The sequence below is a fragment of the Nothobranchius furzeri genome, chromosome 12, assembly GCF_043380555.1.
Source record: "Nothobranchius furzeri strain GRZ-AD chromosome 12, NfurGRZ-RIMD1, whole genome shotgun sequence".
In the NCBI taxonomy this organism is placed as follows: Eukaryota; Metazoa; Chordata; class Actinopteri; order Cyprinodontiformes; family Nothobranchiidae; genus Nothobranchius; species Nothobranchius furzeri.
In genome coordinates, this window is record NC_091752.1 from 37,662,608 (window position 1) to 37,679,466 (window position 16,859).

Genomic DNA, 16,859 nt, shown 5'->3' on the forward strand with positions numbered 1-16,859 from the left:
GTGCACTGAACAAACAAGTACCTCTCTCCAGGTGGCCTATGATCCATTTAGATCAGGAGCTAGCCAGAGTCAGAGATGCTCGTTTCTTCTCTACGGTTGACGTAGCCAACGGCTTCTGGACCATGAAGGTTGAGCCGGCGGACCAGTATAAACTGGCTTTCTCCTTTGGAAATCGCCAATATACTTGGAACCACTGCCCCTTTGGCTACTCTAACTCACCTGCCGAGTTCAACATCTTCCTCCACAAAGCCATGTCAGATGCTGCTTCCAGAGGGAACCTCATATATGTCGATGACATCTTGATGAGGAGTCGAACCTTCGAGGAGCACCTGGCCGAACTCCGTCACGTGCTGCAACAGCTCGCTGACGCCGGAGCTAAATTGGCGATTCTCAAGGGACAGTGGTGTCGAACCAAAGTGGAGTATGTTGGACTGCTGGTTGGCCCTAATGGAGTCGAGCCCCAAGCGGGACGCATTAGAGCCATTCAGGACATCAAAGCCCCAGCTAATCTGACTGAACTCAGGAGCTTCCTCGGAGTCTGCAACTACTCCAGGCAGTTCATTGAGGAGTATGCTGAAACAGCGAGGCCCCTCACTGAGCTGCTTCGGAACGACACACCTTTCGTGTGGGACAGACCCCAAGAACTCTCCTTCCAGTTCCTAAAACAGAAGTTGGCATCCGCACCCTGTCTGGCTTACCCAGACAAGGATAAAGAGTTCTTCATAGAGGCGACTTTCTCCTCTCACTGCCTGAGCGCTGCTTTGAAGCAGAAACACGATCAGGACATGAGAGTTGTGGCATACGCCAGCAAGCCTCTGAGCAAGGTGGAACTCCAGTTCTCAGACTGCGAGAGGGCTCTCCTCTCTACAGTCTGGGCCATCGAACACTTTCGTAGTTACATCGGTGGACAGAAAGTGATCATTGAAACGTGTCATCAGCCTGTCACCTTCCTAAACAGCCAGCGTCTGCGCGAAGGAAGAGTGTCAAACAGCCGCATTGCGACGTGGATGATGGTGCTCCAAGGATACAACATTGAGGTCAAGTATGGTCAGAACACCAAGCTAGCACTAGGACAAGGGCTAGCAGGCTGCCAGCACTGTGACTCTGACTCTGTCATGGGCCCCCTGGACACACCTGCCGCAGTCTACCCAACCGCATCCAATCATCGCTACTTTGATGAGAATGTTTGCCAAGGGCTTCCGAAAGTTTACACTGACGGATGCGCCTACCTTCACGAAGGCCAGCTCCGTGCCGGGGTTGGAGTCGTTTGGGTGGACTGTGACACTAAGCAACCAAATCACTACCGGTTGGGCCAAAAGTCTAGTCAGTACGCCGAAATTGCTGCAGTGTTGATAACCCTCCAGCAGGCGGCAGCCTTGGACATCACTCAAATCGTCCTTTGCTCAGATTCAAACTACGCTAGACACAGCTTCATTTCTCACTTCCCCATGTGGAAGGAGAACCATATGAAAAACGCCAGGAACAGAGACGTGAAACACTCGGAGTTGTTCCTAGCGTGTGATCTGCTCACCACCAAGAAAGGCATAATGGTCTACTGGAAAAAGGTCAAAGGTCACTCCAGGACCCTAGGTCCGGAGAAAGATGGTAATGACGAAGCTGACCGCCTTGCTAAGCTCGGTGCTGACCAGGGAACCTGCTGGGAATTCAAAGACGAGTGGCTTCCACCCAAGGCCGTTCACGAGGTCTGCGCGATTACTCGTCGCCATGCTAAACAGGCAGACGAACCTCGGACCGTTGGGGTACCCGTGTTTCTAGGCAGAAAACCACAGGACGTGGACCTAGTCACCATGCAGGAACAAGATCCTGACCTGAAGCTCATCCGCGAGCTTCTCCGAAAGGGCCCGATGTCTAAACAACCGTCACCACCTACTGGCGCAAGCCGAGATTTGGTAACCTTGCATCGTCAACTCGCGCACCTGAAACTACAAAACGATTTGTTAGTTTACATGCGTGACGATCACAGCCCGCCGCGCTGGGTCGTTCCACTCGACCACAGAGGAGTAATGCTTGCCTACGCCCACGACGCTCCGGTCGGAGGTCACTGCGGCGCAAACGCTACCCTCGCGTCACTGACAGAAGTAGCATATTGGCCATCAATGTCCAAGGACGTACACAGCTATGTCCAAGGCTGCCTCATCTGTGCCCAGTTTCAACCCTCCCAGCCGCTTGCTAGAGCACCACTGCAACGCAGGGGAATCACCTTCCCTTGGTCCCACCTGCAGATCGACTGGGTTGGACCGGTTCCCAAATCGGCAAGAGGAAACAAATATATGCTAACTGTAACTTGCAGTTTCACCAAGTGGGTGGAATGCCTTCCAGCGCCAAACGATACAGCCGTCACGACCGCTGTACTGCTGATTAACCACGTTTTCAGTCGATGGGGACTTCCACTCTGCATTGACTCTGACCGGGGAACTCATTTCACATCCAGTGTCATGACGTCCCTGTTTGAACTTCTGGGAGTGGAAGTGAGATTCCACCTCCCCTATCACCCACAGTCATCCAGACAGGTCGAACGGATGAACCGCACGGTCGTCTCTATGCTCAAAAAGTACGTCTGCTCCACTGGGAAGGACTGGGACGTTAAGCTCCCTCTGGTCCTGATGGCCAGACGGTCTACTCCCCAGCGATCCACGGGGGTTACGCCCTTTGAGATGATGACCGGCAGACTGATGACTCTACCACTGCACCTCCTGTATCACCCAGAGGATGTCAGTGTTGCCACGGCCTATACCGCTCATCAGTATGTGGCAGACTTGAATACACACCTCAGAGCTACGTTCGCACACGCTCAGAAGAAACTGGAGACCAACGTAGAAGGCGCTAAAGCCTACTACGACCAAAAGACAACCAGCCGCGAATATGAGGTGGGTGACAAAGTGTTCTACTTCCGGTTCGCTCAACCAGCAGGCAGAGCTAAGAAGTTCCTGCCCTGCTGGTCAGGACCATTTGAGATTGTGGCAAAACTCTCTCCAGTTGCATACAGGGTACGCATCACCAAAGCAAGACAGGAGCCTGTCTACAAATGGGTGCATGCGAACCAAATCAAACCCTACGTCAAACCATCCCCGCGGGTACAGAGACCAGACTCCCCGCAGGAGGTAGACGTAGTCTCTACATAGTTCTATGCATGGAAATGGAAAGGGGGGAAAGTGCACGTTTAACCCACTAACATGTACTAACCGACAAAGAACCAGGCCCCCCGCCGTCCCTTTCACTAACCAAGAGAAACTCCTCCTAGACCTCTAACAGGATGTACCTACTAAAACCTTACAGGGTGCTCTGGTACCTACACTATGCTCTGATTAAGGAATCTCTACGTGCAATCAAGACTTTGTCTGAAACCGTACATCAGGATATTGTGTACACACGAGTGGTGAGAGATTTGATGCAGGATCTGCTCAGGGAAGTAAATTCCACGCTGGACAGCTTGGTTGAAAGTCGTATTTCCCCGTACTTGGTACCACTGGACCTGCTCAAAGTTAGCTTGACAGCTGCTACCCCTCTACTGTGCACCTTTCACAAATCCACCTAGCGTACAGCCTAGGCAGTGCAATTCCCATTCACGTTGATGCAAAAAAAAAAAAATTAGAACTCGGTTTCCTGTTAAACGTCCCATAATTGTGACACCTCACATCTATAGGTTTAGGTCGATGCTAAACTTTGGTATTTGAAAGGACGGTAGGCATTTCCACCTTGAACTAGAAACCTGGCACTCCATCATCTCAACCTCGAACAGCATGACTCAGAGATTGAGATCATGGACGCTTTCCAGGGTTATAACTTTGCCTTCGATTTAGAAATTGACCAACAATTACTGATTGAAGGAACCAAATTTGTTAGGTTCACACAAACCCCGCGTGAACTTACTTTGACGCACATGAATAGATACCCAAGACGCTGACACAGATTATACCACCTTAATCTGCACGTTGGTTGCCCTGGGGATGGGATGGCTCATCACGGCCGTGATAGCTTATTCCGCCTACAGGCGTGTTAAGAAACTCCGAGATAAGATGCACTTGCTCACCTACGGTGTGCCTCGTGACCGCGTTCGGGGAGCCTCCAAGCGCAAATGTACCACACCTGTCTTAAGGGGGTGAGCAACATTTTCTTTGTTATTCTGTAACCCGAAGAGTAGTTCTCACTTTAGTCTACCTCACTTATTTATCTGAGTGTTGCAGTATGTCACATTCTTTATAAGCTACACACTGAATGCATGACCTAAGAATGTATTTTATGAGACCTCAAGGTTGCTATGGATTTTCTTGGATGTTATATGTTTTTTTGGGGGGGGGTTTCTGTATTTTTTGTTTCTTACTTGGTCACATATTAACTAGTGGTTATGTGCCGGCCCAGCTCAGTCTGTCAATGACTCTGTCTGACGCACCAGCACATTGTAGTACCTCTTAGTTTTATGGTCCTTGTTTTAGCCCAAAGACTGTCCTGATCTGCCCTTTGGACCAAAAAGGGGGGAATCTTGGGACCACATAGGTCAATGCGCGTTTGCGAACTATGGACCTCGTACATCACCGCGTGCTCCATAAACTGAACTGTATGGCCGGCGGTGAGATGCCTTTGTGTCCCCTCGTGGAGTTAACCGCCCACCGACCTTCCTCCTTCTACACTACTACCTCTCGCATGGACGACATCATCATTGCGTACCACCTGCGTGGGTGGCTTCTTCTCGTTATGCGCGTTGGGGACTATCCCGTTTCCTATCCTCTTTGTGCCTGACCAGGATCAAAGACCAAAGGCGCCAGGATCCAAGAGAAAGACCAAAGACAAAGGTGTCCAAGGAGACCAACGTCCTAAGGGACAAACCCACCTGTGCTTCCGACAATCAAGTCGACCTACGTTCATGAGGAACAAACCCATCTGTGCTTCCGACGATTGAGCTTTGGGCGCGATCCCCGAAACCAAAAGGGGGAATGTTGAGGGTCTGACCTCATGAGGAAATTACTATGCAGTGATTTTCTCCAAAATGACTGTGCTTAAATTGCTCTGAAAAGCAAATAATCACATCAGCGCCAAGAAACTTCATTTCCCATGATGCTTTGCACACGGAAGCATTGGGATGATGTCACCGCCTAATACCAGAAACACGTTCTGCGCATGTGCGGGAGGCCGTGAAGCTTTTCCCGCGAACTAAGACCATAAATCTTCAGCAGAGACAAAGAAACCTCGTTCTTTTGCCCAGGATACCTGGCGGTAAGGACACGCTTGTCGAACGCTCCGACTCCCTTGAGCACGCGGAAGCTCTAAGTGCCCAAGTTGAGCCACGCAACCGCTACAAAGCCACTCCAACTCCATCAGGACCTGACTGGGAACGAGCGGAGCTCCATCCAGCTCTCAGAGACGCTATAAGTTGTCAAACTCAGCACAAAAGAAACTTCGTCCTCTTTGTGTCCAGCCCGTGGAGAAACACTCACGGAGAACGCCAAACAACGGAGAAAGCGACAACTCCATCAAACCGAAGGACGACGCCAAACTGCGGAGAAACACGGAGAACCGTCAACTCAAAGAGTGAGGGACGCTTCGCTCTTCTGGTGATCAGAAACTCATCTCTTTCTCTCCTTCTTCTTCCGTTTCCTCTATAGTCCAGAATAAGCAATAAAACCGCGCTATTGCTTAAAAAGTAGCTTCGTGTTTTCCTCTTTCGTTCCCAAACACGTCCGTCGGGTCATTTTGAAAGAATAAACTGCTTATTAATCATTGTTTGGTATCTTTAAATGTTTCCTACTATGGCCAAGCGGTTAAACTAAAATATATTAATTCGTGATTAATCTTTGGTGAAGCTTCATGATCATTTTGAAATGTTTTGAGTGATTTTAAGGTTAAGTTACTACTGGTTCTAAGTGCTTTGGAAGTTAAAGTGCAAGTTGCCACCCCCACTTTAGCCAGACAAAGGGGTCAGCCATCTTGTATTCAAGACTCCATTTTGAATCCATACACACGCACACACACACACACACACACTCTACTCCTTTGTGAGAACAAAGGACCCCATTCATACATCCTCCATCACACGCAAAAACATCCATCTTCAATCATATCACGTGGTTATTATTCATTTGTTCCATTGTTTATTCATTTGACAAATTGTTAATTAAATGTTATAAAATTCAGATTTTTGCCTCCCGTAGCTTTGTTGTGTTGAAGAGAAGTCTCTGCTCCAAGGATTCTACGAACTTCAAGAAAGACTGATAAGAGTTTTGGATTCAATTTTTCCCCGGTTGAAGGGGAATGGTGCCCCGTATATCTAAGAATATCTTAATTGATTAATAAATCAGTAAATATTCCCATGTTTACAGAATTTATTGAAGAATCCAAAAGTAAGTTAAAGCTTACGAATTGTTCGCTCCTAATAACCCCAACAGGGTCATTGTTTACTTTGTTTTGTTTAAGTCACTAATCACATTCCAGAAAATGTTTTTTTACTGTTGGCTTGTAAGATCAAGAACAGATTGAAACTTCAAGAGTTAAGCCCTAGGCCTATTTTGAAGCCTATACCTCAAAAAATGGTAAAAATGGTATTTAATAGTAAAATAGTTTAGATAGCCTTGTAGTGCTGGGTTTGCCGATTAATTTGATGGGAATTATTACTATTTCTTCTGTAGTGTGAGGGTTGGAAGGGGGACCCTAGGGCTTAAGGCTTTTAAACTCAGTAACGTATAAAAATAAATACATTTTTTTAATCCCACTATTGTTTTTAACACATAAGTGATTATTTTTGTTTTGTTTATTTCTTTTAAAATATTTTAATAGAGGTTTTTGCAGTTTTACTTACATGACCTGTGTTTATTATTTTTTATAAGTTTATGTTTTATTATTAGACATTGACTGAACTTTATTGTAGTTGTTTTTTAAGAAGAGACTAGGCAGTTTTGGCTTGCTTCTAGCACCCCCTGGTGTCCATTTAGTAGAACCAAAACCAAACTTATCTCCTTGCTGCGCGTTTGTCTTTTTAACATCTTAACCTGAAATATGAAATGTCTCCCCAACCCTTATTAGTGTCTACAGGAGTGATTCATCACTAAACTAAACAAACCAGCTGTGTCCATGATCTAAAACATGCAGGAAATGAGCTGGAACAAGGCTGCAGCACCAGGTATGTCAGTTCCATTTTTACAGAACGGACTGGCACTCTGAAGTTGCAAATGCAGCATTCTGGCCACAGAGGGTGGTGGGGTCTGAGTGACATTTCATTAACCCTGTAAATGATCATTTTAGCACATTCTGGCTCAAGAAAATGATTTAAAAATATAAAAAAGTTGCAAAGTATGCATTTAAATAAAAAACATATTTTGTTCTATGTTGAATTTTGCACGCAACATCACCAAAAATTCAGGGAGTAACTTTGTGCCATTAGAATATGGTGCAAAATACATTTTATTTCAGTAAATCAACTTAGACTGAGAGACCATTTAAAGCAACAATCCCCTACTCCCTGTCCCGAGGTCCGGTATCAGTGTCATGTGCCGGGGTGAGTGCTCCTCTCATTTTTGTTCCATCTTTGAGCTGCTGTGTTTCAGGAGAGGGAGGCTCCAGTTGCAGCTCATCAACAATCAGCAGGTCCAGCTGTAAGAGGAGGAGGAGAACACATCGCGACGCCAGATGATTAACTACAACTTGGTAGTTCCAGCCCTTTGTGTCTCCAGGTTTAACTCTAGTGATTTTTGGATTTTTGAACCCTCGTCTGATATACTTGTGCTTACCTGTTCCCATGATTTTTGGATTGTTTGTGGACCTTACCTTGACTCCTCAGGATCTCCTTGGACTTCTGGAGCTTCTCTGGTTTTCCTGTGGCTCCTCATACTGACTACTTGGACATTTCCACGATCCCGCTGGATTACTCACCTGTGCCCCATAAATCTCCTGGACGCAGCATTCACCGTTCTCCTCTCCTCCCTGCCAGCCCGCTCTCCTCGCGCCCCCTCTTGGATTCACCCCGGCACTCCACCTACCCTCCCCAATTCCTCAGCCCCCAGCTTCCCATGCTGCGGTTCCGTTGCAATCCCCACTGGACCTTATCCAGTGCGCTCTCAGTTTCCAATTAAAAAAAAAAACTTTAATTTTTCTAATTGACTCGTGAGTGGTGAATTCTGCATGTCTTGGGTTAAACTCGTCCCCAAAACCATGACATCCAGCAGTTTATTATAGTTTATCTGCTTCAACACGCCTGGTTTTAATCAACACGTCATTAACAGGAATCTGCAGAGCCTGATGTGCTGCTGAACAGGGGAATAAATTGTGTTGGATTAGGGAAACAGCTAAAACATGCTGAATACCAGTCCTCAGGGGAGGGAGGAGGTGACCACCGCTTGAAAGGCTCAGGAACCCTCTACAGGTGTTCTGGATTCATTAGCTGAGTAGAATATTGAACCTTTTCACAATATTCTCTCTGAGATTTTGAATGTGGGGTTTTAATAAGCTGTAAGACATATTCATCACAATTATAACAAATGAAATATATGGCTTTGCATGTAATGAGTCCATCTCATATATTAGTTTCACCGTTTAAGTTGAATTAGTGAAATAAATAGACTTTTGTGCCGTATTCTAGTTTTTTGAAGCATTACTTGTATTTGGTTTTAGTTTGGCTTATTTAAAAAAATCTGGAGTCTTGAACCTTGAACAGCCTGAAAGTGTGTGGCCTCACTAACTGATGTGGGCTTCAGGTGAGATGCAGAGAAAACAAAATCATTTAAGATACTTCTACATTTGTAATCTTAGACATACTGAAACAAATTACGCACATTTTTTTCTGTATTTTGTTACAAGTTGCCATATTTCGACAACCTTCAACTGATCCATGTTATTTGTGCATTTATTTATTCAGTTCAAAACAAATACAGAGAACCGACTTTGCTCAGACATGCGACCCTTTTCTTTCTGTCATCACAACTATTTGTAATAAAATGTATGTAAAATGTTTCTATGAGTGGTTTTTTCCAACAGTTACACTTTTTTGTCTCATATTCACACAGTCTATATAAAAAGTGTGCCAACACTCAGAAATGTTTGAAGTGCAGTTTTTACCTCAAAGGCAGACTGGGAGTCCCCCGTCAAATTACTGGAGCTGTTTCCAAATGCAAATCTGTGCTATAAAATCAACAAAGCAACTAAAGATGCAAATCAAGAAATCTTGGCTGCTTGTTTATCATCTGCTGGGGGGCATAGAAATTAAACATTTCCATCATCATTTTGCCTTGTGTTTTCTCCTCTGAGAGGAAACACACATTTGTACATTTTTGAATGAAGGTTCATTTGTGAAAGTTTCCAAAGAACTGGGATTTTCCTAGCAGCACAGGAACGCATCACGTGTGGTCACTGATAGCATTTGTGTTTCAATTACAGTTCATGTAGTTGTCAGTCAGCTACAGGAGCAGGAGAAATATCTGAGTCGAATTACAGAGTCCACAGAAATGAATTTCCATGATACTGATGACTGTTAAAAAAAAGAACAAACGTACTGATTAGCAGAAAGGAATCAAGATGCTTTATTTAATTTGACTGTTTATTATAATTTTCAATTATTTAAAATATGTAGAATCAGAATCTGAAGGGATTTACTGCAACATGTGTGAGAATCACAACATTAGGAAATTGCTGCGGTACTTGGTGCAAGAAAAGATAAATCATAAGCAAGGGGTGATGGGGGGATGGGGTGCTGCTGCTGTTTGGATCGCTGGCTGTAATGCACATAACACACAAGCTTGCAATATAAGGAACACCTGTCCCCCGCCAGCTCGGGCTGTGTGACTGCACCAACCTGTCCTGTGTGACCCTCACCATGTCACCCTCATGTCCATGCTGTCTCTGGAGGAGCGGATAGGAAACAAGATCTCCTGTAACTTTAAATGAACCAAAGCTTCCTCCCAGCTTCTCTTCAAGCTGAATTTAACATCAGTTTATCATCATGAAACAAAAGAATAAAGTGGAACAACTTCTATCTTTTGTTTGTCTCTCCTTTTAACTTCTTCGTGTCCCTAAATAAGATGATTACGCTGCAGCCGCCGTCACTGACCTCGCTCCCTCCCCAAGACCGGATCTCCTGACATCACAACTCTCGGTCTGACTGAGCGCTTCCAGGAGAAATAATAATGAAATTATGAAAATAATAAAGCGTGTTTGGAGAAGCGTCCTCCGATCCTCACTCTTGTGTGAGCACACAATCTCTCTCTCTCTCTCTCTCTCTCTCTCTCTCTCTCTGTCGCTGACATGTCTTCTGTGTCACACATGCCACTCTGACATATAAGACTTGTTTACATGCTGCTAACACCCCTCCACACCACCATTCATCCGCCCACACTCAACCCACGCTAAAGGTTACCACGCTGGGATTTTAATCTACATGTGAAATGTGCTCCTACATCTCCTCATCTGTTGAGTCAGCAGTCTGGCTGCTGCCCCGTGATTTGGAGAGCCTTGTTTTATTGATTGAATGGGTTTCAGTTCAGAACACACACACTGGAAAACATCCGTCCATCCACGTACACACACGCTGGTGACTTTGTTGCAAATGGAAGGGGGGGGGGGGGGGGGGGGGTGTGAGTGTCAGGCCTCGCGTGATGGGTGAACATCAATCATTGCTTGTCAGCCTCGCCTTTTTAACCCTTCCTCCACCCCCTCTCACTTTTTCTGCTTCACTGATCAGCCTTTCTTTGGAATTGTGTGTGTGTGTGTGTGTGTGTGTGTGTGTGTGTGTGTGTGTGTGTGTGTGTGTGTGTGTGTTTGTGTGTGTGTTATGCAGCCATGGACAAGATGCGGACAGTTTGCAGGTGTTAGCGTTCTCAGCTGCCAATTAAATCTTGTCGTTCTGTCTCGTTCATGCGGGTCACAACAAACGCTACATCTTAATACGTTTTACATCTGAGGTGCATGAGATAATTAATGTGCAGCAAAGGGCAGAATTACATTTCTCCAGATTTCCTAAAAGTTTCAATGCAAATAGATGAATTTAAGATCAGGATTTAATTTAGATTTAAAATATGGCCATTATTCACCCAGCTCTTTTCTCTTTCCTTTGCTGTTACTGACCTAAATGCATTGTGGGTAAAATGCAGAAACTAGGGTTTAACTGAGAAAACTATTAGCCTTTTAAATAAATAGTCCTATGATCCGATAATGATGTGTGTGTGTGTGTGTGTGTGTGTGTGTGTGTGTGTGTGTGTGTGTGTGTGTGTGTGTGTGTGTGTGTGTTTGTGTGTGTGTGATTCTGGAGTCATTTGAATTTTGTAGCAATTACTACATATTAATTATGACCAATAAGATGTAATGATTCCATATAAATATGAAATATCAATCGAATTGATCTTTAAGTGTTTAATCAGAAGATTCTAGGGTTCTTTACTTCTTTAGGGACCATAAACACACTTTGTATTAATTCAGGCAGTCAGTATATAGTTTATAAAATAGATTTAATAGTTTTTCCTAAACTAACAATTTATACATGACAAGATATGAATAATGCGTTGTGATGTGGTGGGTGTGAGGTGTTACGAGGGAAGCTAGATGTTGTAGCAACTGTTCTTTGTATCTGAGAGAAATTGTGAAATCTGGGTGTAAAAGAATTTGTTGTTTGCTATAAACTAGAGAGTTGTTTATTTATAAACCTCATCAGACACCAGTATGCAGGCTTACGATACCCTTTTATGAGTTGCTCCCGGCGGTCCACAGGGTTGCGGTCAGAGTGGTGAGGTCACCGGACGTCGAAACCACAATACTCAGAGATTAGTAGCTTCCTCTGAGTTCAGCTTCCCCGGCCATGAGATGCAACCCGCGGTCTGCAGATTAGGTGTCCAAGGTGGATGTTGAAGTAGCTCTGAATAGAGCTGTTGCGTCTGTAATCGCTTGCAGCGTTGCAGAAACTTAAGACTTAAGCTCAAAGGAGACGGTTTCAAAAGAGGCTTCTTTCCTGATTCGGCCGAATCGGGGGTCAGCTAGAAACTGAATTAATCGGGAAGTAATTCTTGTTTTATTAAACTACTTTTTTATGATTTCTGACCAAGTTTGGCCAATCAGAATTTGGCACATTTCTGAGTATTTACCAACATCCCTCAGAAAGCCACGCCTTCCTTCAGATACAAGTTTCTTAACACTGTGAATAAGAATATTTAACCTTATGTGAGGTGTATGAGTCCAAACAATGATTAACTTGTTAATCAAACACACAGTGATTTGTGATATAAATGGTTTATTGTAAGAACAATATCCATTTCAAATTCATTAATTTAAGCACAGGGGATTCAAACATTTGATTTAAACATCTTGTTCATTCATCACATATGATTATTTAACTTATAACTATAAAATCCTGGAGTCTTCACTTATTCTGGCATTCACACAGTGAGTGCAAGATCCTTGGGTGAGAATGTTTGAATGTTTTGTCTTCATGGAATGCCAACACGCACTGCAGAACCTTCTGGGTCTGGAAGGCCAAATAGAAAGGGGATTTATTTCTGTAGATGAAAGGTCACTATGTTGGTCGATGTAGATGGTGAAAAACTGACCCTTTTGGTGCATTACATTTTTGTTCTTGTGTGACTGAGGAAGGGAGCTGCATGGTGACACAGCACAGGTAAATATCACAGAACCCCCCAAGGTGCCTTACAACACAATCGGTCATTCACCCATGCACACACACATTCACACACTGGTGGTGATGAGTTACAATGTAGCCAGCTGCCCTGGGGCAACGCTGCCAGGCACCGGCGACACTGATCCTTCCGGCCACCACCAGCAGGTAAGGTGGGTTGAGCATTATGCTGAAGCACAACTGCAGCAGCAGACTGAGTGGGGCTTGAACTTGCAACCTCCCAATTACACGGTGGACATTTAAATCCTCTGCCACCGTCGCCCACTTAAAGTGTTACGTCAAATTGAAAAGATTGCAGGTTCAATCTCAGCTGCAGCTTTTCTGCGTGAAGTTAGCATATTCTCCTCATGTGTGTTTCTTCCAGGTTTACTGGAGACTTGTCCCTTGGTGTGAGCGAGTGTCTCCACGTGCATGTGATGGACTGACGGACTGTCCTAGATATCCCTGATGGTTGCTGGGAGTAAACTCCAGCTCTCCACATCCTTACTGAGGATGCACTGTAGCTGTAACCCGGGTTTCACACTGCAAGCATCAGCGGAAAGGGACAGCAGTGGAGCGGCTCACTCGCAAACTTCAAAGCGGTCCTTTTCACACCGAGAGAGTCTTGGCTGCGGCATGGCTTCCTCGCTGCGCCTCTCTGTACCCACGAGATTCTAAAATCCCTCGAGACTTCCGGCACCTTCCTCATCTAGAGACCACAACCCCCGCGAGGAATCACACAGTTGCACTTCTCAAAAAAACTGGTGGTAAACAAAGCCGTTCGGTCACACGTACTGACATATGTTATATATAACATCGCAACGTTGCATTTATTTTGAAAATAACTGGGGATTTTACACTGAAACCGTGTGGTTTCCTGTCTCGCACTATGTGAACTGCGGAAATTGACGTGTCCCAGAAGTGGCTTGTGGAAAAAATAGATCTCGGTCCTATCTTTAGCGGCGCGGCGCAGCATGCCGCTTCTGGGCCTGGAAATTGTCGCGTCGCGGCTGGTTTGAAACACTCCATAGACTATTATTGGATTCTATTTGAAGCGGTGCCGCTTGGCTGCTGTTCCGTTCCGCTGATGCTTGCAGTGTGAAACCGGCTTTAGAGTAACTGATGGATTGAGGGTGAGAAAATGCAACAATAAAATACAGATTTTGTTTACTTCTACTGGTTCTACTAAAATAAAACACAAATTTGATCCCAAAAGGATTTTTTTAATCTAATCTATTTCCAAATGTATCAAATTTATTAGGTTGCTCCTTAAAGTGACAGTGTGTAGTTTGTAACTTTAATCTCTGGAAACATCCATCAAAATGTTGTTGAAAATGAATAAAATCATGTCCAGTTGTTAAAAAATGTTGGCATATTTGTAATATATAATCATAAAAATGGAGTCTAAATTACATAGGAACGGGTCTCTGAGGAACGCCATATTAGAAGGCATTTCACATGAGCTGGCTCAGGGTTCTGCACGTTTCAATGACTGGATGATTAGCTGGAAGAATGAACAGAAGTCATGTTGCCACATTTGTAAAAGCTATGTTGGTGACACAGAAGATTTTGATTAGTCCAGACAAATTTGCAATTGTAGTCCATGCAGTTGTAGTTCTGTATTTAGACAAATAAAAATAAAAACAAATACATTTTTGGGGGGTGAGATACGTTTATTTTACCATAAAAATGTCAAATAAAAGCAAAAATATCAAGTGATAAACAGGTCTGATCCAGATGAAATGGGGTAAAATTTAAAAGAACTTCATTGAACAAATAACAAGTACACATGAGTTTGAATAAATGAATAGATGTATTTACAGAAGAACTAATGAAATATATGGAAGAATTCAACATTATACAAACAGAAAGGGTTGCTAATTATGTAGAAAAGTTTTAAAAAATCACATAACAGAACAGTTACGCTTTTTGGCACAATTTGATATTGGTTTTATGTATAGTTTCACATTCTTTACTAAACAAAGGCAATACGTTGTTTTATTTTATTAACAAATTACAAAAATATTTGGCCAGGTGGTGTTGCCATAGTGTGATGTCATCAGCAGCCACAGGACCCCGAGCAGATCCGGTAACTGTGCCTCCAGAAAACATTGGCATTGTATTTTTTCGATGGAATTAACTGAAGGACCATCAAAGTCTGAAGTCACTCCGAGATTGGTTTCTGCTCCACAGGAACAGCAGTAGCTCAGGAGGTAGAGCAGGTTGTCCAGTATTCGGTTGCAGGTTCGATCCCAGCTCTGACCAGAGAATTTTGCTGTTGTGTCCTTGGGCAAGACACTTAACCCGCCTAGCCTGCTGGTGATGGTCGGAGGGACCGGTGGCGCTTGTGTTCGGCAGGCCTCACCTCTGTCAATGCGCCCCAGGGCAGCTGTGGCTACATCCCCACCAGTGTGTGAATTGGTGAATGATGATTGTGTTGTGAAGCACCTTGGGGGATTGTAGAACCCTAAGAAGGCGCTATACAAATACAGGGCATTTACCATTTACAAGTAAAAACATGTATGCATTGCCCACTAGGGCAAGGAAACCACACACTGCCACTTTGAAAATGAGCCCTCTATTACTTTAAAGGTGCAATAAGTAAGGATTCTACAGTGAAATAATTACAAAACTGTTTAATCATGATGGAAGGAACGTTACACTGAAACAGATTTTCTTCTCATTACTCATACTTCCTGAGGCATCCAGAGAAAATCATATGTCAGTCTGCAAAGTCTCCTCCGGCATTTGTTATTCGACAAAAGCAGCAGAGTTAGTCATGAATGGAAAGGCCAAGAAGTCATTTCTTGTACCCGCGTGGTGCCTCCAGATGCATTGGGAACCCCAACACACTTTTGGTCACCCATTGTCAGTTTTAGCTGCTTAGGGTGTGAGAATGTGTTGATTTATCAACTTATTAACTTACTGTGTATGGCTCGTCTTCGCTCGCCATCTAGAATAACCTAGCACTGATCTGGAGCTGGCAACATGCACTCATTTGTTTTGAAACATGGACTGCAGTACTCACGTTTGACCACATGATGTCATTGTCAAATTAACATCACTATTACCTTTGATACCAGCCAAAAGCTGTTGGTGTCATCTGCCCTCTGGTGGAACATGCCAGTACTGTAAACTGTAAAAGTCCATTTCTCCTATTATCATTTAGTTCTGTATGTTATAATTGACAATTATACATATTTTTTTACATTTTCTGTTTATTATCTAATTTATCAGCTTTTACAGGGTGGATAAAACATGTTATGACTGAATAATTTAAAGTATATTAGTAATATATTTCGGCTTAACTGTTTCTGTGTCCATCTGACTTCCTGTATGATTTTTGTTTGAAATCTGAGTGAAACTGGAGGATAAAACATCCAGAACTAATAGACTTTCCAAAGACTTCTGCTTAGAATTAACGATTTATGAATCGGTCAGGGACAAGTGCTTCATCTGTTTGTCAGGCAAACACATATTTCTTCTTTTATATTTTCCCTGTTTTTGGAAAAGTAGATCTGGCTGTCCACCAATCTCTTTTTCTCTTCATGTGATGCCAAAGAACTAAAGCTTGCGTCTTTTCCTTTTTGCTTGTTCTGACTCTATTTGTTATTATGCTTTGTGTTGTGAGCTATTTGTAAAGGGGATAAGGTCTGGGGTGAGGGGTATGTGCGGTCAATTACCACTTGTTAGAATTACGCGTGTGTGTGTGCGTGTGTGTGTGTGTTTTGCCGTCTCGGATGATAGAATATCAGTAAGAGATAAAACAAAAATCTGTTTAATACTGACAGGAGACAAAGTCTTGCTCTGTGGTGCGTTGGTGAACTCTTTCATCCCTTTGCTAGAAGGTTGCATTTGGCTTGGCGGCTGCTTGCACGTTCCTCCTCATGCATGGTTTCAACATTTCTCCAGATATTCAGGTTTCTCTCCATCAGCTCAAAAGCATGCAGGTTCACTGTGCTGAATTTGGAATGTTTCCTCGGTAACTGCTGGGTCTAGAATGCTGAAAAAGCACAAACCATCAAAAAGTTGTCAGCCAGCTAATAAAGCAGTCAGCTGTCTGACAGGAAATGTACCTAAGAGCCTGCATTTGCTGTTGTGTTTTTAGTGTTGGAAACATTTGCATTCCTTTAAAAGAACAAGTTGTACAAATACTTTATTTTCATTGTGTGTGTGTTTAAATCCGTTGTTAAAAATGGAAAAAACTGGCTTCCGAGTTATTAAATGTGGAGATTTTTGCCAGCATCTTTGTTTGATC